Source organism: Culex quinquefasciatus, chromosome 3 (genome assembly GCF_015732765.1).
Source record: "Culex quinquefasciatus strain JHB chromosome 3, VPISU_Cqui_1.0_pri_paternal, whole genome shotgun sequence".
NCBI classification, from domain to species: domain Eukaryota; kingdom Metazoa; phylum Arthropoda; class Insecta; order Diptera; family Culicidae; genus Culex; species Culex quinquefasciatus.
Window position 1 is genome coordinate 36638458 of NC_051863.1, and position 25398 is coordinate 36663855.

A 25398-nucleotide genomic window follows, 5' to 3' on the forward strand; every position below is an offset into this window, starting at 1 on the left:
TTTCTGCTGCTCCTCCTCTCCTTCCTCCATTCTTTGCCACGAATGTTTTGTTCGCGCGCACATTTCATTTGGCCTCTTTTAGATCGTTCCGAAGTTGGAGTTTTTCGGTAGCGAATGGAAATTATACGCCGCCAACGGCAGACGCGGAGTTTCGCATCACACACTTTGACAGGCGATTTCACTTTTCAAACTGCACAAAACTATAACTAACGTCACCGCTGATTGAGATGGAATTTAAATTCCTTTCTGGGTTGATCGATTTGACTGAGTGATAAATACACAAAAATGAGTTATTAGTACGTAAAAACATACTGGAAAAGGGCATAATACGGCGACATTCTTTAGTTCGTTTCATCGCCACCAAGAGCAGCACCAACATCACAGCTCTAACAAATAGGACTCCATCGATCTCTTCCACCGGGGTGTGATGTCTTATCTGGGTCGACACGAACTTTGGAAGAGGACGCTGCTGTCGATGATGGCCAGCAGTTGTCGAGATGAAAAAGGTCGCTGAATAATTAATCATTGCTCGGTGGTGGGCTCTGAAAGATCAGCGCCGCCGTGCTCCATTCCCCCCCACCAACGCCTTTTACCATAGCTGAAAGAGATAATTTCCTGCGATTAATATCCTTGGGCCAGGTAGTGTGTAGGAGGTTCGGAACAAAAAAAAAAGAACCCCAGAAGATTTGCTCGCGCTTAGTCGGAAGCAGAAGTCACATCAAGGTCAGCAGCTGTACGAATGGGTTTGTTGGGAGTGCGAAAATCATCACTTTATCACGGATTATCTGATTAGTTGATGATTAGTTGGTTGAGCGTGTGCTAATGGATCGAGTGTGAATGCTTCTGGTTCGCATCACTTCGCAATTCCCATATTGTCTAGTGGTTAGGATATCCGGCTCTCACCCGGAAGGCCCGGGTTCGATTCCCGGTATGGGAAACTTTTTTTTTGTTGAATTCCTGTGCAACTGATTACGGCCTTGCCAAAACATACATATTTTTTTATAGTAAAGTGCTATCAAAACTAATGAAATTTGAAAAAATAATTAGATATTTTATTTAAAATTTATTTTTCTACGAGGGAAGGGATTGGGATCATTTTTTTGCGAATTTTGGTTTTAGTACATCCCTTACTCGATTATCCGATGTTTCAATTATACTAAGGATGGCATGGGATGGTCTTTTTCGTGTTTGTGTGCGTGTGTTTTTTTGAAGTTCTGCCAGCCCATTATAATGGAATGAAATGGAAATTGCCAAATAGATTTCTCAATTTTTAGTGACCGCCATTTTGCCCGCCTTCTTGGATTTAAAAATTCTTATTCACCTACGAGTAGTAAAGGGGTCCTACTTAAGCTCGGCAATCAAAAATAAGACAAAACAATTTTTTTTCGTGAATCGATTATCCGAAGTTAAACATTTTCCGAAGATAAACGAGTCTGAACTGTGAATCATTTAAAAAGTAACCAACCTGAACTGTTAGTTAAGTTGCTGTAATCTTTTGACAGGCCGGCAAAAAAAAGTTCTAGGCTATTTTTTTTATTTTGTTCAAACCTTTTCTAAAAACTTAATAAATTTCAATGATTTCCTCAAGAATGTTCAAATATTCCTGAACAATTTTTTTCCAGTGCTTTTGTAAATCGTAACAAGGGAAATATTTTAGGACATAAGACCATTACTAATTTAATTTATAGTTCGTGGACACAATAATAAAATGTTGCTGAAAATGTAAATTTTCATTAGAAAAAAAAATCATTGAATTCATTTTTAAACGATAGTTTTTGTATGTTAAATCCAGGGGGATGGCAGCCCTATTCCGACCAGCGCAAACTGACAACAGTCGACATTAGCACGGTTGTCAAATGAGAGCCCACAACAAAAGCACTAGCTGTCAAATGGTAGCCCATAACAAACCAATATTTTGATTTCTAATTTTAAAGTTTTTCGCAATTTAAACGGTACATTCATGAAATAATCACTTGAATTGTGTTGTTGATGCAAATTTCTATCATATTTTTGAAGATTCAATCCCAATATTGGCTGAATATTGATATCGAAAAAAAAGAGATTTTTCTGTTTACCTTTTTTTTTTGTTTTGGTCGATCAAACAGTGCCTCCGTACACTGCGAATCGACATTACACATTTTTCAGTTTGCGTTTACATATTTGCATGGGACTTTTGAGTTCAACCAGGATAACACACTTCGTGTTACAATAGAAATATGTATAATACTGAGTGTTTGTTTTCTGAACTTCCAAGATGGCGACATAAAAGTAAAGGGAAAAAAATAATTTCATTAATGTATTGCTATTTATCAGACCATAACCGAGATAACGTATACAGGCTTGAAATTAGAAACTTAGTCTTTTAATTTAGATTTTTTTCAAAGAGCAGAAATTTTTACAAATGTTCAATTTTTCACATTGAAAACTGGACCATTGGTCGCTGAGATATCGGCATTAGAAATGAGAGGGCTGTTTGGATGACAGTTTGAAAACTTAAATTTTCTAGTTTGTTTTCCATTTAACCGCTGCATTTCAGCAACCAGAGGTCCAATCGTCCATGTTTCATTGACGTTTATTGATATTTTCTAAACTCTTCGTTTTTAAAGCATTATCAACTATTATACCAATCTTCTCCTTGGAACGCAACATGCCCATTTTGTATGTAAATAAAAACAAATCAAAGTGTCGTGCTGAAAACATTTCAAGCTGACAAAAAATATCGAAAATAAGTTGCAACTAATTTTAAAATAATCATTGAATTTGTTAGATATATCGATTACTCCAATGTTTACAATTTCTCTTCAAAACTCTTGAAGTGTTGATCCTTAAATTATATCGTTGAACAAGTCTATTTTTTTAAATGCCTTAAATCGGAGTGATCAATTATTGATATTATTTAAAAAAAAATTTCAAATATTAGAATTTTCCCATGATTTGTATGTTTAAAGTGTGTACTGGGCTGAATCACACAATGCCCATGTACGTCTTCTCAAATAAATTCAAAAAAGCTTTGAAAAATAGTTACTTTGGAAATTGTTTATTTCAAAACCATCTTTACTGTACACCAATTTCTCATTACTGAATTCAGTTTAATTTACTGAAATCTGCACTACTGAAATTTTTAGTAAATGAAAACTTGCTGAATAAAAAACAATTGAAAATTAGTGTAGCTAGCTTATTAAATTCAAAAAATTAATGTAAATTTAAAGTAGTTAAATAAAATGTTCCAATTTTTCAAACAACAAAATTCAAATTTACTCAGAAAATTGTTGTGCTGAAAATGCGTTTTTTTTTTATTTTTAAAATACAGATTAGGTTTCGGAGTCGGAGTTGGAGCCGGAGTCAACAAATTTTGGAAAGCTGGAGTCGGAGTCGGAGTCGGCTAAAGTTGGTAGGCCGGAGTCAACAATTTGTGGAAAGCCGGAGTCGGAGTCGCTTGAAATATGTATGACCCGACTCCGCAGCCCTGACTCATGGTAACTATTTTTAAAAATCGCAAAACTGCAAATATTCCGCTGTAATCAAACATTTGGTGGCTACATCTTTAAAACGGGGCACTTTATCAAAAAATCGGTAGAGTACCTTTCGATTGCAAAATCACTTTTTCTTTAAAAATTGAGGTGAATATTTTTTACATTTTTTTAAAGAATTGCTCAAATTTTCAAAAATAAAAACTGCAATGAAAAGATAACAAAAGACACGGTAAATTATGCTTTGGTATCGGAAGATTTTTTTATATAATGAGATATTCAAGTCATTTTGCTTTCAATTTTTTGAGATATTCTCTCTTAATGCAGTCTACCAAGGTGCCTACAACACGCTCCAACGAATCCCGAAAAAATACGTAGCAATATTCAAAGGATCCCGAAACGACACAGTTATCCCATAACCACAAGGCAGAGCATACAACCCAGCCAGCCAACAGCAGTTGATAAAATATGTATAAAGAAATTGAAAACTGAACCTTTCTCCTTCCCCACCGCAAATCCTCGGTGCTTCCGCGCTCCCCAGGTCGCTCTCGGAATTAAATGTCAACCCGAGTGAGACTTCACAAAGAACGCCTCTGAATCTGGACCAGAGGTTTGAAATTTTGAGGCAAAAACGATGATTAAAATTGGAGCAACCAGCAGCAGCTACTGCATGAGGTTCTGGTAGTCCTGATCAGAAGAGTGTGGTGCTACCTCGGTGATATTAACCCACCCACACCCACACACTTCCCGTCCACTGGCGCTAAAGTGGGACAATCTGTGGGTTGCGGGGGGCGGAGGTGGGTGGCCAACTCCCCGCACTGCTGTGAGTGGGTGGGAAATTCGCTATTAAACTTTTGCTCCTCTCGTATCCTTCGATGCCGGTTGGGTTGGCTGGTTGGTCATACAGCTGGAAGAGCTTTATATGAGATCCTGGGATGTTCAGCATATGAAATTTCTTCGAGCGTGGGAGGCTGCAAAACACAACGACGGAAGCAATGAAAATTTATTTCCCTTTGCTTGGAAGTGACTCTGGCAAATGCTGATGGTGGGAGTCCTTCTTGATACACTTGAGTAGTTAAACTAATCCATTATTGCAGGGTAATCAATCTGTACTAAAGGTAGCGAGAGTTCACCGGATTTCAATCCGCTTCAGACAACCTACTTCTATTTACACCACCCGCAAACAGGACCCACAACTTCCTCGACGCGGCCTCAAAAACTGACGTTGAAAAATGTTTACCAAAAAGCAAAACCTCCACGTAATCCGGTAGAATCAGTGCGAGTCAACAAAACGGTTTCCGCAGTCCACACCGTTCCCAAGCATTTTCCGCGAGGCCATCACCGAGAATCGCCCCCTCGCTCACTCTCTCTCTCAAGTGGGTGGCAGCCAGCTCTGACAACCCACCCACCCACACAGCCAGGCAGGGGAGGTTCTGCTTTGTGCGTGGCCTCAGCAGTGTCGTCGTTCGCCGGAAGTTTTCGCATCTCATTTTCCGGCTTTTCCTGCCCCTACTTTCCCTCCCCAGCACCAGCTTGGCCATCGCATGCCAGAGGACACGGCAATGGCTTCACGGATGGCGCAAATGGGAAAATGTCGACTGAACAAACACGGAGTACTCGCTCCGTACGGTATCGATCAAAGCCGTCATAGGTCGAAGAGATTTTCTTTGATTTTTTTTAAAGAGTTGGAGTTTTTCTCTAGGTTCTAGCAAATCAAACCTTAGAACATGGTTAAACGAAAACAAAGCTTGCCGGGCTAGTTTCTTATGAAAAGTGCAAAACTTGATTATAATTTTTACCGGCTGAAATCGATTACTTTGTCAAAAGCCATTGACTATCTTTTAATTATTCCTTCTCTCCAAACGCAAAAAAAAATCAACTTGCGATAATACTTCCACTGCGCATTTATAAACATAATTAATAGGGTGGATTGACGTTTGTATGGAAATCTCCAAAAAAAATGTCCAATTCTATCAGGACACTCACTTTCTGAGCGTAATTAGGCCCCAAAGTAAACCCCTCAAATTTGGGAACAATCCGAGTAGACCCGGCTCTCCGGGAATTTGTATGAAAAAAACAAGTTTTTTGTTATTTGATTTTTATTATTTAAATTTTTCTGTCAATTTAAAAAAATAATACAATAGTGTTCAAATTGGAAAAAAGCTAAATCGTTCTCCAAAAAGTATGGTGCTCCACGCTCCATACAAAAAAAATGTTTTGTATTGAAATTATCCACGAAGGAGGGAGGGGGGGAGGAGGGAGGTCTGAGATTTTGAGTGTTTATGGAGTGTTTATGGATGATCCCTTAACTTATTTTTAAGCAGGGGTTATAAAATGTAGATTTAGCTTGATTTGTATTTTTCGAAAGTGCAAAAAAAAATAGAAATCTAAACTTCAAATTTCAAGCCATATTTTCGAAATTTCAAATCAGTGGCAACTGAATCCCTGAACCCCTGATCCCTGGTCAAAAATCACAGTCAAAATCGTCTACGTTGAACACATAGGTCTTAACTTGACGGAGTTTCGGATGACCTGGAACAGGGGTGCCCAAAGTATGGCCCGCGGGCCAAACGTGGCCCGCGAGGTGATATTTTGTGGCCCGCGGACCCATTTTGAATGTTCATGTAAATTGGCCCGTTGACCACTTGTAAAGTGATTTTATACTTTTTCAAAATTAGGGTTTATTTTACGATTTTTTATGCTAATCTTTTTTATTTTTTATTAATAATATTATTAATATTATTTAGGAAATAATTTGTTCCAAATATTTTGTAATTAAAACAATTTCACACGTTTCAATGTGAGTGAAACTAGTAAATATCGTCAAAACATTTATCAAACATTTTTAGAAATATCAAAAAAACGTACCAGTTTGTTTTAGGCAGAATTCTGTAATAGTTGCAAAAATGAGCATGAGCATGAGCATGAGCATGAGAGATCACCCATGGTTGCCCCTCCGTTGCTGAACAGAACCGTAATATCCTTTCAGCACTACTGATTATAGGCTTCGACGATCTAGTGGTGTTTCCCTTATCAACAGCATGTATGAATGCGCTGAAAAGATAAAACACCATGATTGCCAAAACAAGATCAGTTGCGAATAGGTAGCAGTCATTGGCCACCAACGGCGCCCGCCATGTCAGTTTGTAGATCTCGATTTTTAGGGACGGGAATGTTAGTTAGCGCAGGTTGCTACTAGGGCAGCTGATTTACTCTGTGCTTACACCCCACAAGCGCCAGGAACCTGAAAATTGGTTAGTAGGATAGGGTGTTTGGTCAGGATTCATCATAGAAGATGATGATGCGACCCAAAATCATAGTGTTTGTTGAAAGGTATTATATTTTATACTCAAGGCAAACAATCGGTTGCTGCGGATGAGACATTTCCCGTTTAACTGTTGTTAAATTTTAAATGAAATGGTTTAATCTTAGACAGCCGGCTGTGGAAAGATAAAACCAAATAATATTTATTTATAAAATGAGGTGTTAAACGCAATGCTGCAATGATAGCGTAGTCTGATTTTTAATTATATAATCATTTAGTTCATGAATTTGCAACGGAATAGACGCGACGAACTCAATCATCAAGTGCCTTCCGATCTTCTTTCTGTTAGCTAGATAAGGTATTGATTTTCGTTGCCTCTCGAGCTACGATGCTATGGAGAGGGCTTAACACACAAACAACCGACGTCGAGCCCTCCGAGCTACGGAGCTATGGGAAGGTCTTTTCAACACAAAAAGACTCGCGCACCACACGACGTTCTTAATGAATCAAAATAATTTTGCTGCGCGATAAACCTAACGAACTTAGATCGTTTTTATCGAAAACTATATCACAATTCACGACAAAAATGCGAAACAAAAGGCACACACAAAAAAAAATCACTTTTCACTCCGAATATTTTTTATTACGACCACGCGCTCCTTTGCCAATTATGCTCTGATGACGCTGCATTTTGGAGGGTAATTTTCTCCTCGCAGCGCACAATTCACGACAAAAATGCGAAACAAAAGGCACACACAAAAAAAAATCACTTTTCACTCCGAATATTTTTTTACGACCACGCGCTCCCTTTGCCAATTATGCACTGATAACGCTGCATTTTCGGAGGGTAATCTTCTCCTCGCAGCGCACAATTCACGACAAAAATGCGAAACAAAAGGCACACACAAAACAAATCACTTTTCACTCCGAATATTTTTTACGACCACGCGCTCCCTTTGCCAATTATGTACTGATGACGCTGCATTTTCGGAGGGTAATCTTCGCCTCGCAGCGCACAATTCACGACAAAAATGCGAAACAAAAGGCACACACAAAAAAATCACTTTTCACTCCGAATATTTTTTTACGACCACGCGCTCCCTTTGCCAATTATGCACTGATAACGCTGCATTTTCGGAGGGTAATCTTCTCCTCGCAGCGCACAATTCACGACAAAAATGCGAAACAAAAGGCACACAAAAAAATCACTTTTCACTCCGAATATTTTTTTACGACCACGCGCTCCCTTTGCCAATTATGCACTGATAACGCTGCATTTTCGGAGGGTAATCTTCTCCTCGCAGCGCACAATTCACGACAAAAATGCGAAACAAAAGGCACACACAAAACAAATCACTTTTCACTCCGAATATTTTTTACGACCACGCGCTCCCTTTGCCAATTATGTACTGATGACGCTGCATTTTCGGAGGGTAATCTTCGCCTCGCAGCGCACAATTCACGACAAAAATGCGAAACAAAAGGCACACACAAAAAAAAATCACTTTTCACTCCGAATATTTTTTTACGACCACGCGCTCCCTTTGCCAATTATGCCAATTCTGTAATAGTTGCAAAAATAAAAGTTTTCTTTATTAATTTGCAAGTCATATTGACCCTTTTATAAACTGACCCTCAAACTTACATTGTACTTCCTTAGGGATTCGAACTCATTACAGTTAGATAACGAATCTGATTGACTATCAACTGATTCAGGCAGACAAAATGTGGAAATCTGAGAATCAAGTTTGCAGCAAATATTTAACAAAGCTTTCGTCGATCAACCCACCCCTCCACCATTATTAAAAAATTGGCTCGAAAACCAGGAGCAAAAATATATTTTCAAAAAACATAAAAGAGAAATTTAAGTGCATTTTAATTAACACTGGAACGCCCAACGCATGTCCAACTTACACGGACGCCCAAGCCTCCCAAAAAAGTTGGAACGGTAACTTCAACACGCCCGTTCTCGGACATAACTCAACCAATCGGGACGATTCTTGTTCCCAGTGATTTGTAAGAATGTCTAGATGATCCTAAAACTTTGCAGAACTTGATTTGAACAAATCTGTAATTTCTGCGACCAAAAACATCGTTCCAACTTTTTTTTAAACAACTGCCTCCGCGGAATTTTTGGCGAATTTTTTTTTACACGCGAAAAAAAAAGTTGGAACGATGTTTTTGATCGCAAAAATTACAGATTTGATCAAATTAAGTTCTGCAAAGGTCTAGAATCATCTAGACATCCTAACAAATCACTGGAAAGAAGAATCATCTTGATTGGTTGAGTTATGCCCGAGAACCATTGAGTTGAAGTTACCGTTCCAACTTTTTTGGAGCCTTGGGCGTTGGAATGTTAAATAAGCATTCCTTTGCATTTAAAATCATTTGAGCATGTTTGGGTTTATTCAAAATAATTTGAATTTTAGTAAATTTTCGATGAAATAAATAAATGTTGATTCGCTTTTTTTTTGAAAATAATGATTGCAGGTTAACTATGCGGAAGCTTTCATCATTTTCTAAAAGTTTTTCATTAGCCACACTTAACTTATAGATGAATTGTTCAACATGTAATGTCACCACCATTTTCGAAATATAAAACAAAACTTATTTTTTTTTTGAAAACACAAGTACATTCAGCTAAAAAAAAAATTTTTTTCAAATACCAGAAACAACAAAATCAACAATACCGATAGAAACCAGTTATTTTGTGGTTTCTATTATTTTGAATACACATTTTTTTTAAATAACAGAAATGTAATATTTTACATTAAAATAACGTTATTCATTTTTTAACAACCTTTTTTGTATATTTGGCCCGCAAGCTCATTTGAGCTTTAAATTTGGCCCGGCCTCCAAAAACTTTGAGCACCCCTGACCTAGAACATCGTAAACCATGTAAATTATGGTGTAGCTGTATAGCTGACTTCATAACGATTCCAAAACACTATTGATTTGTATAGTTGAGATGATTTTTTTAATAAAAATATAGCCCATGTCTCCCATATAGCCAAAATCCCATTAGCCCTGTACCTCGCATATGCAACTCTTCCGACTAAACCGAATCAGATGGAATGACTCTTTATGCAAAGTTGCATATGCGAGGCACTCTTATACGAGGTTAAACTGTAGTTCTTTACAATTTCGCCTTTTTTTCGCCTTTTTTTCGCGTTTTTCTTATTTTCATATTTCGATTTGGATAAAACTTTGTCCGACATAGGGAGCAATTTTGCATTTTTAGTTTTTTTCATACAAATCTCCATATAATTTTTAGTGCTGGTCATACAAAATGAGTATGTAAATGCCTGAAATTCAGTATCTCAAGAAGGTTTTATCTAATCGATTTGGTTTCTTCGGCAAAAATGTGGTTAGGGCTTTTTGGATAAAAATAGATACACGGAAAATCCATTTTTTTATTACAAAAAGTCTAATTTCTTTAAAATAAAATTTTGTTGAAAGCTCAGAAGAAAAGATCATTTAAAAAAAATACCGTCACCGAACATTACATCACGATGGTATTCAAAGCAACTAAATTTCAATGAGAAATTTGTAATAATTTTTCACAGCTTTCCAATATTTTTTTCAAGGGTAAAACAAATCTTTTTGATTCCATCTTCAATTTAGCTTTAACAATTGAGTTTTATAAAAAAAATTGTTTAGGTTTTCGATATTTTTCAAACACCGTTTTTTCACCATCACACGTAATGCATATTTTGAGAATGTAACATTTAACGATAGAAAGTAAGATATAAAAAAATCGTTTTTTAGTGTCACAAAATGCTTTGTTCATTATTACAGTTAGGGGAGAGTGGGGAGACTTGATCTCCGGGGACACTTGATCCCAAGCCTGTATCTCGTCAGCATGTGGGTAAAACAATTAGCTTTGTTCTAGAAAGTTGTTTGAAATTAACTAAAACTCATTGTAGAAAACAAAGAAAAAAAAATAAAAAAATGCTAAGATTGAGTTACACACAATTTTATTAAACGAGCTGCAAAAAACTTCCAAGAGATCTTTTTTTCTTTGTTTTGATATGTATAGAAAACACTCAAAAATTATTCACAAAAATATTTTTTATACATGAATTGTTTGATAAACTTATCAACTCCAAAACCCTTACGCATTTGATGTTAAATTTATCGTCATACTATTTCAATCAATCAATTGTTTAAAAAAGTACGTTTAGGGAGACTTGATCCCTGCATTTTTACAGTCACTGGAATCAGCCTCAAGATTAATTAATTGGGCTGGGTTTTCATACATAGTTTCCTTTAGTATAGGTGTACATAACTTACTGCAGTTAGAACCTTTTTTCAAAAGATTGGTAAACAAAAATTTCCAGCTTTTGTAAACATGCTTAATTTTGGTCTAAAAAATAATATATTCAGTTTTTAAATATTTTACATACTAAACATGTTATATTTTGAACACAAACGAACAGGTTTTTTTGTGAAATTGTTGTAACTTATAGAAAATTAAAAGTTTGGATGAATAAGAAACATTTTGCACAAGATTTCTTCAAAATGTTGAAAGGGGGATCAAGTTACCCCTAACATTTTTAAAATGCCGGTTTAAAATATTTATTTAAAACGCTTGGCATGATTCGAAGAGTTCATCTGATGAAATATTCTTATAAGCCAAACATAGATGAATGGTTAAGCTTTCAATTCATGCAAAAAGTTGATAGTTTTGTGAGAAATTGACAGAGTCATCTGCGATACAAAAAAAGGGGATCAAGTCTCCCCACTCTCCAAGGATGCCAGATGCACAGATTTGTCTGTGTTTTACAGACATTTGGGCTTGTGTCAGACATTTTTTGAGGTACACAGACTTTTAAAAAACTTCATTAAATTAATATTTTGTAAAAATTTTAACCAAAACTTATTTAGTTAGTTCTCAAATGCATAAAAACGCAATTGCTGATGGATTTCAATGACTGTAAATTGATATATTTGAATTTTAGACAAGTGCACAGACATACACAGACTTTTTTACAGACATTTAAAAAAACCATCTGGCATCCCTGCCACTCTCCCCTATGTCACAAACATATTTTTTTAAATAACAGTGAATCTATGAAAAAAAAAATCTCAGGTTTTATTATTGCAATGAACAGTTAAATACTTGGTAATCGATAAGAATTTTACATCATTCACGTTTTTTTTCGGCATATATCAGCATTAATTTGGTCTACAAGCATATTTTTTAGAAATTTAAGTTTGCAGATCCGCAATATGGCGCTTTAACATTTTCTTTTCAAATTTATGTACTTTTTAAAAGACTGAGTATTTTTTGTCGTATAAAAAATTAAAAAAAATCATAATTTGTAATTTTTCTTCAAGCAACCGTCTGGGGCAAATCAGGACAACTGCAAAAGCATTTTTTTGCAAAATGCTTTGATTTTTTTTTTTGGTTAAAACAGGAACACAACAAAACAATTAATGCACCGATTCCCAGTTTCATTGCTCTTAAATTTGCTGTCCCTTTTCAGACTGTAGTCCCGATTTTCCTGACATAAAGATATATTTTTCAAATATTTTTTATATCAAACATGAAACTCTGAAGTTTCCAAAAAATCATCATTGAAAAAAAAATTGGTAATATTTACATTGGCCTTACGCCTTAAAAAAACCGTCAATTATCCTTTAAGTAAGAAATTATTAATAGTTGAGACCCTCTCATGCGCCAGTGACAGCGCACATCGTGGGTTTGTTTTTTTTCTAGTTTCGGTACGAACCCGAACCCATTTGTGTGTTGGTATTTTGGTTCATCGTACCAGCGCACCACGACACGCGTCGGCTCGTCGGCTCGGTTTCGTGTCTGGCACTCACCCGTGGCATGAACTCAGCGTATGAGCCAAGGTGGTAAACTCGGTACGTGCCGTGGTACAAACCGGGTCCAATAGAGGAGGAAAGCAACTCGCGACAAAATTTTGAGGCTAGGAATTGTGACAGGTATGATTTTCATAAAGTATTCGCCTCCTTTTCTCTCCCACAGAAAAAGTACGGACAAAGTAACTGTCAAACCGAACAAAGCAGGCGCAAAGCAAAACCGAGGTACAAGTGAACCGCGTGTGCCGCACGGTGCAGGGAATCTTGGATGAGGGTTTGAAACTATCAGGAAGTGTCGAAAAAAGATCGGGTTGGAATCTTTTTTTGTCGCAAAGGCATAAGTGTGTAATGACTCCTATATTTTGCTCAAAAAATGATATCAATTTGTGTTATTAATTCATTAAAACGTTTAAATCATTTGATTAGAAAAAGAATCAGATATATTTTTTAAGAGTAGTTGTTTCAAAAAACAACTTTTCGTTCATTCATTTCAATTCATCAAACCTTTCAAGTAGCCACCACCACCACGATCTGGTATCTGCATCCACCCACAATATTTTTGCGTAAAACGGTTTCCTGGCGTGGCAAGCTTCTGCGAATTCTTCCTACGCGCACCACAGCATCATATTCCGATACTACTGGGACTCTGGCCAGCCATTCACCGTTGCACGACCCCTTGTGGGTTGGCTGAAAGATGCAACAACCCCTTTTGCACGTGGGTGGTGACACCTCCACCTTGGCTCGTGGGTGGCGATTACGCGACGCTTTTGAACGGTATTGGAAATGGTTTCGTGGACGATCCGATTTCCATCGAGTTGTTTAATTTTCCGAAATGAGAGTTTGTAGGAATTTTAGAAGATTTTTTTTAAATTTCATTCCTACTTTCGTCGTGAAGTTATTTTTTGCACTTTTTGCTTTCCAGAATATTTTGAAACATTCCAGAAATCACCTTAAAGGTTTTGAAAGAATTGACTTCGCCGAAAAAACGGTGCACCATGGAGTACATCAAATCGATTGGAAGGTTTTTCCCTTTGAAATAAATGTTAACTAGTTGCTTGCAGCAAAAGGCAATGGCCTGAAAGGGAGAATTTTGATCTTTTTGAATTCATGTGAATCTCTTAGAATTAAATCAAAGAAATTAGGTGTAATTTAAAAAAAAAACTTGTATTTTTGTATACAATGATAACTCAACCAGAAATCAGATTATAACAGAATCACTTACCTATGTCATGATGTCAGATTATTATCTGGTCAATCAGAGTGCAGACATGAAGCAGTTGCATCGGTACAGCACAAGGGTGTCCAAAAAAAGTGAACTCAAAGCTGAAAAACTGCTTTCGTATAATAATGTATTCTAAATTATGTAGATTAAAGAAACATTTTTTGTTCTCGAGAAATTTTGAGAGCGTTTAAATTTGAGAAAAAATATGCCGATTTGAATCTGAAAATAACTTAACAAAACATTTTCTCAAAATCCGGGTCACCCTAGTGCAGCTCACAAAGGAATGCTTTTGTACCTTGTCATCTCGAGATGGTGATGCTACCTTCTGCTTCTTGAGTAGAGTTAATGATGGTGATGAACTCTGTGTCACTCGAGCTGACAAACAGTGACTGTGTCCGTCAATTTGCAGCAGAATTCCCTGTTGCAGTCATGATTGTGGCAGAAGTGTGACAAATTGTTAAATTGGTGGTTTTAGGTGAATGTGTACTGTCCTAATGAGTTGGAATTTTTTTTTGTGGAAAAGTCAAGACCAATCCAATTTAGAAACAACTTTTTAAACAATTAAAGTTTTAGCATTTAAATTTTAAACAATTTTTATTCACCTGTACCAAATTTTGTCACAACATAAAACGAGTCCAGTCTGGAAAACAAGCTGAAGAAAAGCTCGAATTGTTCACTAATTTATGCTAGACCTGTTCGCCGCTTCGTCCCACAACAAGCTGGGAAAAGGCATTCGTAGAAATTTCCTCCCCTTTCTGCATTTGAGTTTTTCCTCGAAAAGCACGAGTTGAGTCTCTTGGCAAGAAGGACCCAACTTTTAGCCTGACTTTTGCGAATAATTTTCGCCATTCCATTTGCCAACTCGCCTAGGTGGATGGGCCACCAACGTCTGAGGAGTGGGCAAAACAGGTGATCTGTCTTCGAGGAAAAATCCAACGCAAAAGTTTAAGATGTTCGCTGCTGCAAAGTCCGAACAGTGCGTTGCCTGGGAAAGTTTACCAAATTACCATAACGAGAAACGGTAAAAGGGCTCGGTTGCCAACTGATCGAATGAGTTAAAATTCACAAGTTGTGGAAATATATTTATGATTTTTTTTTTTGGAAATTGCTTCTATTTTACCATCACCAGATTTCTTTCAAAACATCAATGAAATAATAAATAATATTTTAACATGTCTATTTTAAATTTAATTTCTTGTTATTCATGCATCAAAACCTCTCAAACTTCCACAAATTGTATCCATTTAGGATAACACACCTTGAATCAGTTTATCTGAAATCGCTTCGTAGGACAGGGTACAGCAGGGGTAGGAAGTTTAGCTAAACTTTTCCAATTTTCATCAAAAGCTGCCAAGCGACGCTCTGTGTAGGCTTTATGGTCTCTCTCTCTCTCTCTCTCTCTCTCTCTCTCTCTCTCTCTCTCTCTCTCTCTCTCTCTCTCTCTCTCTCTCTCTCTCTCTCTCGCACATATGCCTACACACAATGCTGGAATGAGTATGTGTGTATGAACGTGTTCACGACGAGATTTTCCTAAACACACACACAGCTGCATTACGCTGGATGAGATACATTTTGGATGGAAAAGCTAGTTGTAGGAGGTTAGTGAACTCTATTTGTTGAATTTTTTTTTTATTTTGAAGAAAAGATTTTCCAAATAGGTTAAAATAATTATGAATTTAAAGAAAAAAAAATATCCCTTAAAACAAAGTTACGCGCAAATCGAAAAGTGGCCGGGGCAACTTTTTCCGATTTTGTGTGCCCGAGCATGGGTAAATAACAAAGGAAATGCCTAATAATACATTTCTCTGGTATCAATACCAAATTTTAACATTTAAAATTTGTCTTAAGGATTATGCAAGAGCAAAATGTGGTATCATACCAATTTAAGGTATTGTTTTGATATTGCAAAATTGCAGAATTTGTCAATGCTCGAACACCACATTTTGGTATTCTTTTGGTATTACAGTATTTTATTAAATTCCTCTGAAACTATGGGAAAATTTTGAGCAATTTTGACAAAATAATTAATTTTGCTCTAAATGATGTCTCAAAGCGAATGCTTTCATTGAAACCCGAAAATTTCAAACTTGATTTTATAAATTTTTGATATACCCCCTAAAGAAATGACTTGAAATTGTGAAAAATTTTCTAAGTCAGGATGCCGTTTAAATCGTTGAAAGTCGGGATAACCAAATACTTTGAAAAACGAGTCAATCGACAGATTATGGAATTTTGGAGAATTTCAATTCAGTTTCATTTTAATGACACTTATTTTTCAATCTTGTTATTTTTCAGAAGCTTCAAGAACTTCAAGCACACAGAAAAAAATAATGTAAATTTAAAAAGCTGTAATTTTGGAAGGTTGAACATTACTTCTTTTATGATGAAATTTTACCTCAATTTAGACTGAAAAAGTGACATTACACCAGAAAAGTGGTAAAATTACACATTTTCAGAGGTAAAATTACACCTTTTTTCTGACATAAAAGATTTACCCCTTCCCAGATGTAATATTACCATGATTTTTTTTTCTGTGCACAGGCCGTTCATCAATGACAAATGCATTCGATGTGGTGAAGAATATCACTTAAAACAACATGGAATCAACAGGTGAGAAGATTCGGTTGTTGCATATGGATCATTTCCGTTTTTTCACTAACTGCAACTGGTGCACTAAAAAATTATATGAAAATACCACATTTTGGTATTACTTGTGCAAATACCAGCGACCAAAATGTGCCTTTGGTTGCCCAATAATTGATGGTAGAATAACTTGAAATCATACCAAAATCATGCATGTGGAATACCAAGTTTTGGTATTCAAGCAATGTTCAAAAATCCGGAAGACCTCAACTTGGTATTGAAATGGTTTTATTTTGAGGTATTATTTTAACCTTGGAATATCATGGTTTGGTATTGTTGTGCCATTCCACATACAAGACTTTAGTATGATTTCATGGTATTTTACCATCTATTACTGGGCAACCAAGGGCACATTTTGGTCCCTGTTATTTGCCCAAGTAGGTAATACCAAAATTTGGTATTCCCGTGTTATTTACCCCTGCTCGGGATACGCGGTCTCACCATACTAATTTGACAGCCTCCCATACAAAAATGGTTTCTGTGGCTATAACTTCTCAAAATTATAATTTAAAGTCTTAAAATAAGAAAAAAAAATCGTATAAAATGACTGGATGGTGGTTCCTTGACTGAAATAATTCGACCCGTATTTTATTTGTTTCGCCATAAGGGTGACCTACGCCGAGTTAGGGTGGTCAGAAAATAACAAAAAATCCAAATTTTTCGCAAAAATCATGTTTTTCAAAACTAATAAATCAATGATAATAACTTCGGCTTTTGGAGAAAAATAGATTGGAATTTCAAAAATCTGTTTAAAAATGTCGTCTAAAAACTCAAAATGATGGTTTGCAAGCTTGTGAACGATAAAATTATCGAGGCTCGTTATTGTTGGCCGATAACGATAATCTATCGTTATTTCGATAATTCTATTGGCGATAATCTTATCGCCAAAATTTTCAACACATGAAGCGAAATTTGGTTTTCTTTTTCACAATATATCGTATTTTTTCGAAAGTACTAAAATGTTCATAACTTGCAATACGGGCACCAAACGAAGCGATTTTTTAAATACTTTTTCACTTTATTAGAGTATTTTTTCGAAAATATTTAAATTTTCAAAATATGCATATGGGTATCAAACGAAGGGAAATTTCGCAGGTGTTTTTTTCACTTTATAAGAGTTTTTGTTTGAAAATTTTCCAAATTTCAATAAATTTTAAATTTTCTATGTTTTCTTTTTTTCTAAAATTTTTACGAAATACCGTACTTTTTCGAAAATAATTAATTTTTTAAAATATGCAATATCGACGTCGTCGTGCTATCATGTCGCACCCGCCATTTTGACGTTCCGAGAAAAACGCGTTTTAATGTTTGACCTTGAATAAACAAAAATGAAAGCACGCAATGTAAACAATAACAAACACGTTTTGTTTGGCTGACCATTCTGTGCATTGACCCGAAGTTTGGTTGAAGATGGTTGCTGGAGTCCCGAGTTATAATTAAAAATGTTTACGGTAGTCTAACTTGTACGTGCGACAAACGCATCCTGACCTGAAATCCCTTTGCCCTTTGCCGCACTTACATCAATTTTCAGGGAGTGACAAGATAGCACGACAGGATTGAAACTTCTTTTATATGTAGAGCAACAAAAATTTTCGGAGCTGTTTTGGTTTTCATTGAATATCTCAGGATTGAAATCGAATTTTGGGGATCTGTGAAGGTCAAAAGATGAGGCATTGTGAGCTGCACAAAATGGCGTTCTTAACTCAATTTGGCCCAAAATGCACGTACGACAAGTTAGCACGATGGCGACGATATGAGTATCAAATGAAGCGAAATTTTGCAATCTGCATATATGCATTCAAATTGTGTTTGCATTCATATCATACACAATTTTTCGTCGTTTGATACCCATATTGAAAATTTAATAAATTTTAGTATGTTCGAAAAAAAATCGGTATTATGTGAAAATGTTAGTATTTTCAAAAAAAAAAAAAACAAAACTCTAATAAAGTTTTTTTTTTTTAAATTTGAGTATTTTTGGAAAAAGCAGTATTTTGTGAAAATGTTCGTCTTTAGTTTCATTTGATACTCATGTTACAAATATTGAAAATTTTGATTATTTTCGAAAAAAATACGGTATTTTGTGAGTCCATATTTATACTTTGAAACTTACTAAATTTTCATTTAAACATTCATCTATGTTTGGCTAATAAGGGTATTTCATCAGATAAACTTTTCGAATCATGCCAAGCGTTTTAAAAAAATATTTTAAACCGGCAGTTCAAAAATGTTAGGGGTAACTTGATCCCCCTTTCAACATTTTGAAAAAATCTTAAGCAAAATGTTTCTTATTTATCCAAACTTTCAATTTTTATAAGTTACAGCAATTTCACATAAAACCTGTACGTTTGTGTTCAAAATATAACATGTTTAGTATGTAAAATATTTAAAAACTGAATATATTATTTTTTAGACCAAAATTAGGCATGTTTACGAAAGCTGGAAATTTTTGTTTACAAAACTTTTGGAAAAATGTTCTAACTGCAGTAAGTTATGTACAGCTATACTAAAGGAAACTATGTAGTAAACCCAGCTCAATTAATTAATCTTGAGGCTGAATCCAGTGACTTTAAAAATGTAGGGATCAAGTCTCCCTAAACGCATATTTTTAAACAATTGATTGTAAAAATAGTATGACGATAAATTTAATTCTAATGCGTAAGGGTTTTAGAGTTGATAAGTTTATCAAACAATTCATGTATAAAAAATATTTTTTTGAATAATATTTGAGTGTTTTCTATACATATCAAAACAAAGAAAAAAAGATCTCTTGGATGTTTTTTGCAAATGTGTGTAACTCAATCTCAACATTTTTAATTTGATTGCTTTGTTTTCTACAATGAGTTTTAGTTAATTTCGCACAACTTTCTAGAACATACGGAATCGACGTAACACCTTATAATGTGGCCCTCTTAAACCTTGCGGTTTCGTCAACGGATCCACAGGCGTGTATCGTTCTTTTTGCGACAAGACTCCGCCTCCCGGGGCTCCTAAGTGTGAAGGTATGGGCACGGGGAGAGGGCACCGAATACCTATATTTACACTTAGAATTTTTTGCGTCCGCCCCGGGATTCGAACCGGCGACCTCTGGATTGTGAGTCCAGTGCGCGGTCCGATTGATCCACACAGGCAGACTTTCTAGAACATAGCTAATTGTTTTACCCACATGCTGACGAGATACAGGCTTGGGATCAAGTGTCCCCGGGGATCAAGTCTCCCCACTCTCCCCTATCGTAATCGTCAGACGATAATATTATTGACGATAATTTTATCGATTAACAACGTTGATTTTTGGTGGTTTCGGGACCATAGGGTCTATATTTGAAAATGCATATATTTTTTAGTTGTATCATAATTGAAAGACGCAACTAAATTTGGTTGAAATTGTGCGGTGATCTGATCTTTTTTATATGGTTCTTTCGAAAATCGAGGATAATTTATTTTGAATTGTTAGAGTTCATAACATTTTTCAAGGATTTCTGAAGGTTAGGAGTACATAAACTTTTATATCTTAGAAAAGTTTTCAAGAGAACGCAATAGTCATTATAATATGAAGAACATCATGCAATTTTGAAATTAATTTTTCGTTATAAGGTCGAAACTTGGCTCTGCTACAAATTTTTCTTGCGTTCTTGCGGGCTTATGCAGGAATAATCTAATTCATTATTTCAACAAATATTTATTAGATTCAAATTGAGTTCAACAAACCCTTGAGTCCCACTCAAACAAAAATCGTCAAAGTTGATCCTAATAAAACGCTCTTTTCAGCCAAACACGAACAGCCAGTTTCGCCGTAATTTTTGAAACTCAGCAGAACTCATCATGGAATTAAATTGTTCCTTGAAGAAAGACGCGCTATTTGCGCTTCCAGTAGAAAAAGTAACTTTTTTTTATTTCCACTCTTTTCTCGAATCTCTGTTTGCTTTCACCCGGCTTTCCTTTGAAATCAACCTCTGAAATATTACCTTTCATCATGTCAGCCGAGTAGGCAGATTTGCTCCCCGTTCGGTATTTCTTCCTTCGAGAATTTTGATTCGCTCCTCCGATTAAGGTGGGGTGCTCAGTCTTTCTGGTCTTTAAGGACATGCTCTTCTTAAAAAAAAATATTATTTTTTTCAAAATATTGTATTTTAATTGGTAAAAACTTTTCGAAGAAACTACTGAAAATTGGTAGTTTTCCCGTAAATCACCTCTCCATTCCGCTCACCAGAGTGACCAACAGAGATTTCCACGACCGTCGGTCCAGCTCGCGCGATAGAAACAAAGTCCACGCCGAGCTCCGGACTCTTGGACCAACCTGGTGCAACGAGCAACGGCAGGTCGCCCTGGGGACGTTCCACGGCGTCCTCGGCCAGAGTGAAGCAAAAACAAATAACATAATTTTTCATATCGTACTGCTATCTTCTTTTTTTTGCGCTGACTTTTCCCCGCAGTTTTTCCTTCGTGCCAACAAAGAACAGAAAAGCGAGTGGAAAACCTCCGCACCCCGTAATGGCCTTTGTTTGGATTCGGATGGACGCCGACTAAACGCGGGTGAGAGTCCTTTCCGATGCAAGGTTGTTTTTGCCCGACTGTTTCGTCTTCAATTTTGTCGATACTTTTAAAGGGTGTTAGGTTTTTATTGTTTGTTATATTTGTTTGTTATATTAATGTATTAAACTATTAAAAGATGTTAACATGTTTATACGAAAAATCATAAACATGGAAATGTCATATAAAATTTGTATGAATTCAACTTACCGAAAGATATTCTGGAATTGGCCAAATTCTCCCCAGAGTTGGAGCCGTTTGGAGCGAAGAAGGACTACTTTATATCGGAGCCTCGTTGTCCCTGCGCTTAGCTTCATAAATCTTTATTATGTTGCTTTGTGTGTGTTTTTTGGGGAGGGCCTGGACTCGGGAAATCGATGCTTCTGAGCGTGTTTTTCCCCAGTTTTATCTTCATCCTAGCACTAGCAGGTGTTTTTTGTGTTTGTAGTTTTTTGTTGTTGCGTTCTAGTACGGAAAATGAATTATGTTGCGCGCAATCCCATTTGTATGCACCATCGGCTGGTAATTGAATTTACTTCGGGAAATCGTGGAGGTTGGTACATTTATTGTTTGATACATGGACATAAAGATGTTTTTTGTTTATCTAACTTTCTAGCATTTTGATAACCTGCGTGATAGTGAAAATTTGTGAAAAAAATTCCGCAAAAAAAATTAAGAATCAGTCAATAAAATATCCGAATAAATAAGACTGTCCGGGGTAATCTAACATTCGACTGGTAATTTTTGTTATACATGACTGAAATACTGTCCATTATCGAAAATCTGACTTTAATGCCAAATGAAGTGATTTGAGGAAAACGCGTTTTATTGTTCATAACCCAATCATCGTCAAAGCCATTTCCGATTGGAATGGGATATCGATCGTTTGGTTTTTGCAGAATTTGCAGCCATAGATTAACACCTTTTTATCGTTTTTTTTTAAATATTTTATATGTATGCATCACCATGGGCAAAACTCTCGATTTTGATAATAATTTATAAAAGCATTTTTTGGAATGATGACCGCAATATTAATTGAGGCATCTAAAATAATGCATACATATAAAATATTTTTACTTGCTCAAGTTTTGTTGGTTTTATGAACTTTTTAGTTCAATTAGCCTATATTTTAGCTTGCAGTAATACTTAAAAAAGACACTCTCTTTTTCACTTTCAGGTATTTTCACATCCTCGCAAAAGTGTACAGCCACAAATGCCGCAACAAAATGTATTTGGTCAAAGTAGAGTATTTCGCTACGAAATCGGTCTTTTTGAATTTTTTAATCCGGTTGAACCTTTTTTGGTGCCTTCGGTATGCCCAAAGAAGCCATTTTGCATCATTAGTTTGGCAATATAATTTTCCATACACATTTGACAGATGTCCATTAAAAAATGATGCATGAAAATTCAAAAATCTGTATCTCTTCAAGGAACTTTTTGATCGATTTGGTGTCTTCGGCAAAGTTGTAGGTATGGATAAGGACTACGCTTAAAAACATGATACACGTTTAAACAAATTGAGTCAACTTTAAAGAAATTTCCAGAATGTGCAAAAAAATCTTTGACCAAGTTATAAATTTTTGAATCAATACTGGTTTTGTCAAAAAATCGAAATGTTGGTTGCAAAAAATTTTTAACTTCATTTTGCCTTCCTCACTGAGGTAAGGCTATAATCCTGCTCTAAAAATGAACTTTGTATAAAAACATCGTAGACCCACCTTCATGTATTCATATCGACTCAGAATCGAAAACAGAACAAATGTCTGTGTGTATGTGTGTGTATGTATTAGGGTGGGTACGTTTTTTAAAAAGTTCTCGGATCAAGTTTTAGTATGGTTCCCCTTGTAGGGCTTGCCCATAGGGACTTTCATGCCAAATATCAGCTCATTTGGTTGTAAACTGGCTGCGCGCATCAGGGTTAAAGTTTAAATGGGAATTACTATGGGAAAATTGGAAATTTTGTTCAAACGCTCCTACAGGTCTGGGAAAATAACGCGCCAACTTCTGGTATGGTCAGGAACATGGGGAATGGTCTGGAGAACACTTTTCCCGAAGAGAGCATATGGATTCGTTGTCCCTAGACCTGGCGCATCGGCAAACAATTCTATGTCTCCGAAATCAACGGTTTTCCCCCAAAAAGCATCAAATTTTCCTTAGTATGCTATGAAAGCTTGATGAACACCGCGACGCCATACGTCAGGCAGCTACCACGTGGTTGAAATATTTGCAAAAAAAATACAAATTTTCTATGCAATGATTCCGAATTCGACTAAATAATATCAGGATTGCTCGAAATGATCATTTTTTAATTAAAAGAAGGTTTGCAATTGAATATTCCAGCCGTTTCTCACCCACGCGGTAGCTGTCTGACTTATGGCGTCGCGGTGTTCATCAAGCTTTCATAGCATGCTAAGGAAAATTTGATGCTTTTGGGGGAAAACCGTTGATTCCGGAGACATAGAATTGTTTGCCGATGCGCCAGGTCTAGGGACAACGAATCCATATGCTCTCTTCGGGAAAAGTGTTCTCCAGACCATTCCCCATAGGCCTGACCATACCAGAAGTTGGCGCGTTATTTTCCCAGACCTGTAGGAGCGTTTGAACAAAATTTCCAATTTTCCCATAGTAATTCCCATTTAAACTTTAACCCTGATGCGCGCAGCCAGTTTACAGCCAAATGAGCTAATATTTGGCATGAAAGTCCCTAAGGGCATGCCCTACAAGGGGAACCATACTAAAACTTGATCCGAGAACTTTTTGAAAAACGTACCCACCCTAGTATGTATGTATGTGACCAACAAACTAGCTCATGTTTCTCGGCACTGGCTGAACCGATTTGACCCGAACTTGTTGCATTCGACTTGGTTTAGGGTCCCATAGATCGAGTTTTATACAGATTGAAGTTTCAATAAGTAGTTCAAAGTTATGTATAGAAATGTGTTTTCATATATATCCGGATCTCACTAAAATGTATGCAAACTATGTCTGGATCCAATATCCGACCCATCGTTGGTTAGGTTATCAAAAGACCTTTCCAACGAGTCCAAAACATTGAAGAACTGGCTACCCTGTCTCGAGATATGGCCACATAAGTGATATTTATGTACTTTTTTGAAGCCGGATCTCACTTAAATGTATGTAAACTATGTCCGGATCCACCATCCGACCCATTGTTGGTTAGGTTATCAAAAGACCTTTCCAACGAGTCCAAAACATAGAAGATCTGGCAACCCTGTCTCGAGATATGGCCACTTAAGTGATATTGATGTACTTTTTGGAAGTCGGATCTCACTTAAATGTATGTAAACTATGTCCGGATCCACTATCCGACCCATCGTTGGTCAGGTTATCAAAAGACCTTTCCATCGAGTTCAAAACATAGAAGATCTGGCAACCCTGTCTCGAGATATGGCCACTTAAATGATATTTATGTACTTTTTTGAAGCCGGATCTCACTTAAATGTATGTAAACTATGTCCGGATCCACCATCCGACCCATTGTTGGTTAGGTTATCAAAAGACCTTTCCAACGAGTCCAAAACATAGAAGATCTGGCAACCCTGTCTCGAGATATGGCCCCTTAAGTGATATTTATGTACTTTTTTGAAGCCGGATCTCACTTAAATGTATGTAAACTATGTCCGGATCCACCATCCGACCCATTGTTGGTTAGGTTATCAAAAGACCTTTCCAACGAGTCTAAAACATTGATGATCTGGTAACCCTGTCTCGAGATATGGCCACTGAAGTGATATTGATGTACTTTTTGGAAGTCGGATCTCACTTAAATGTATGTAAACTATGTCCGGATCCACTATCCGACCCATCGTTGGTCAGGTTATCAAAAGACCTTTCCATCGAGTTCAAAACATAGAAGATCTGGCAACCCTGTCTCGAGATATGGCCACTTAAATGATATTTATGTTCTTTTTTAATCCAGATCTAAAAAATAGATGAAATTTGTGTACAGCCATTGATGGTAATGAGTGAGGAAGGCTTCAACAACATAGGTGGATTAAGTTAGTTTTTCGATGTAAAATTGAATTTGCAATCAAAAAGTTCTTCAGCGAAATTTCACGCCATTTTAAAATGTTAGTAAATTAGTACTGATTCAAAAATGTATCACTTTTTTTTGCACTATCTAGAAATTTCTGAATAGGTGGCATTTGATGTCCCCTAAAACATATCAAAAATAAAAATTAATAATAAAAATTGTGTTTTTTTTTTTGCAAATCAATTTTCAGTGACAAAAAGTTAAATTAAAAATCAAAAAAAAAAAAAATTACCGCGCATCATTTTTTTAGTGTAGTCCTTATCCATAACTACAACTTTTTGAATTTTCATACATTCTTTTTGTATGGACAGCTGCCCAAATTTGTATGGAAAATATGAACAAACTAATGATGCAAAATAGCTTCTTAAGGCTACCAACTTTTTTT

The 25398-nt window shown here is 36.2% G+C and overlaps 1 non-coding gene across 1 annotated transcript; it reads left to right on the forward strand.

The window, feature by feature from the left end:
• The first annotated feature begins 865 nt into the window (after positions 1-865).
• Positions 866-937, forward strand: Trnae-cuc. Its single transcript has one exon. It is a non-coding gene; the product is annotated as a tRNA-Glu (tRNA).
• The last annotated feature ends 24461 nt before the right edge of the window (positions 938-25398 follow it).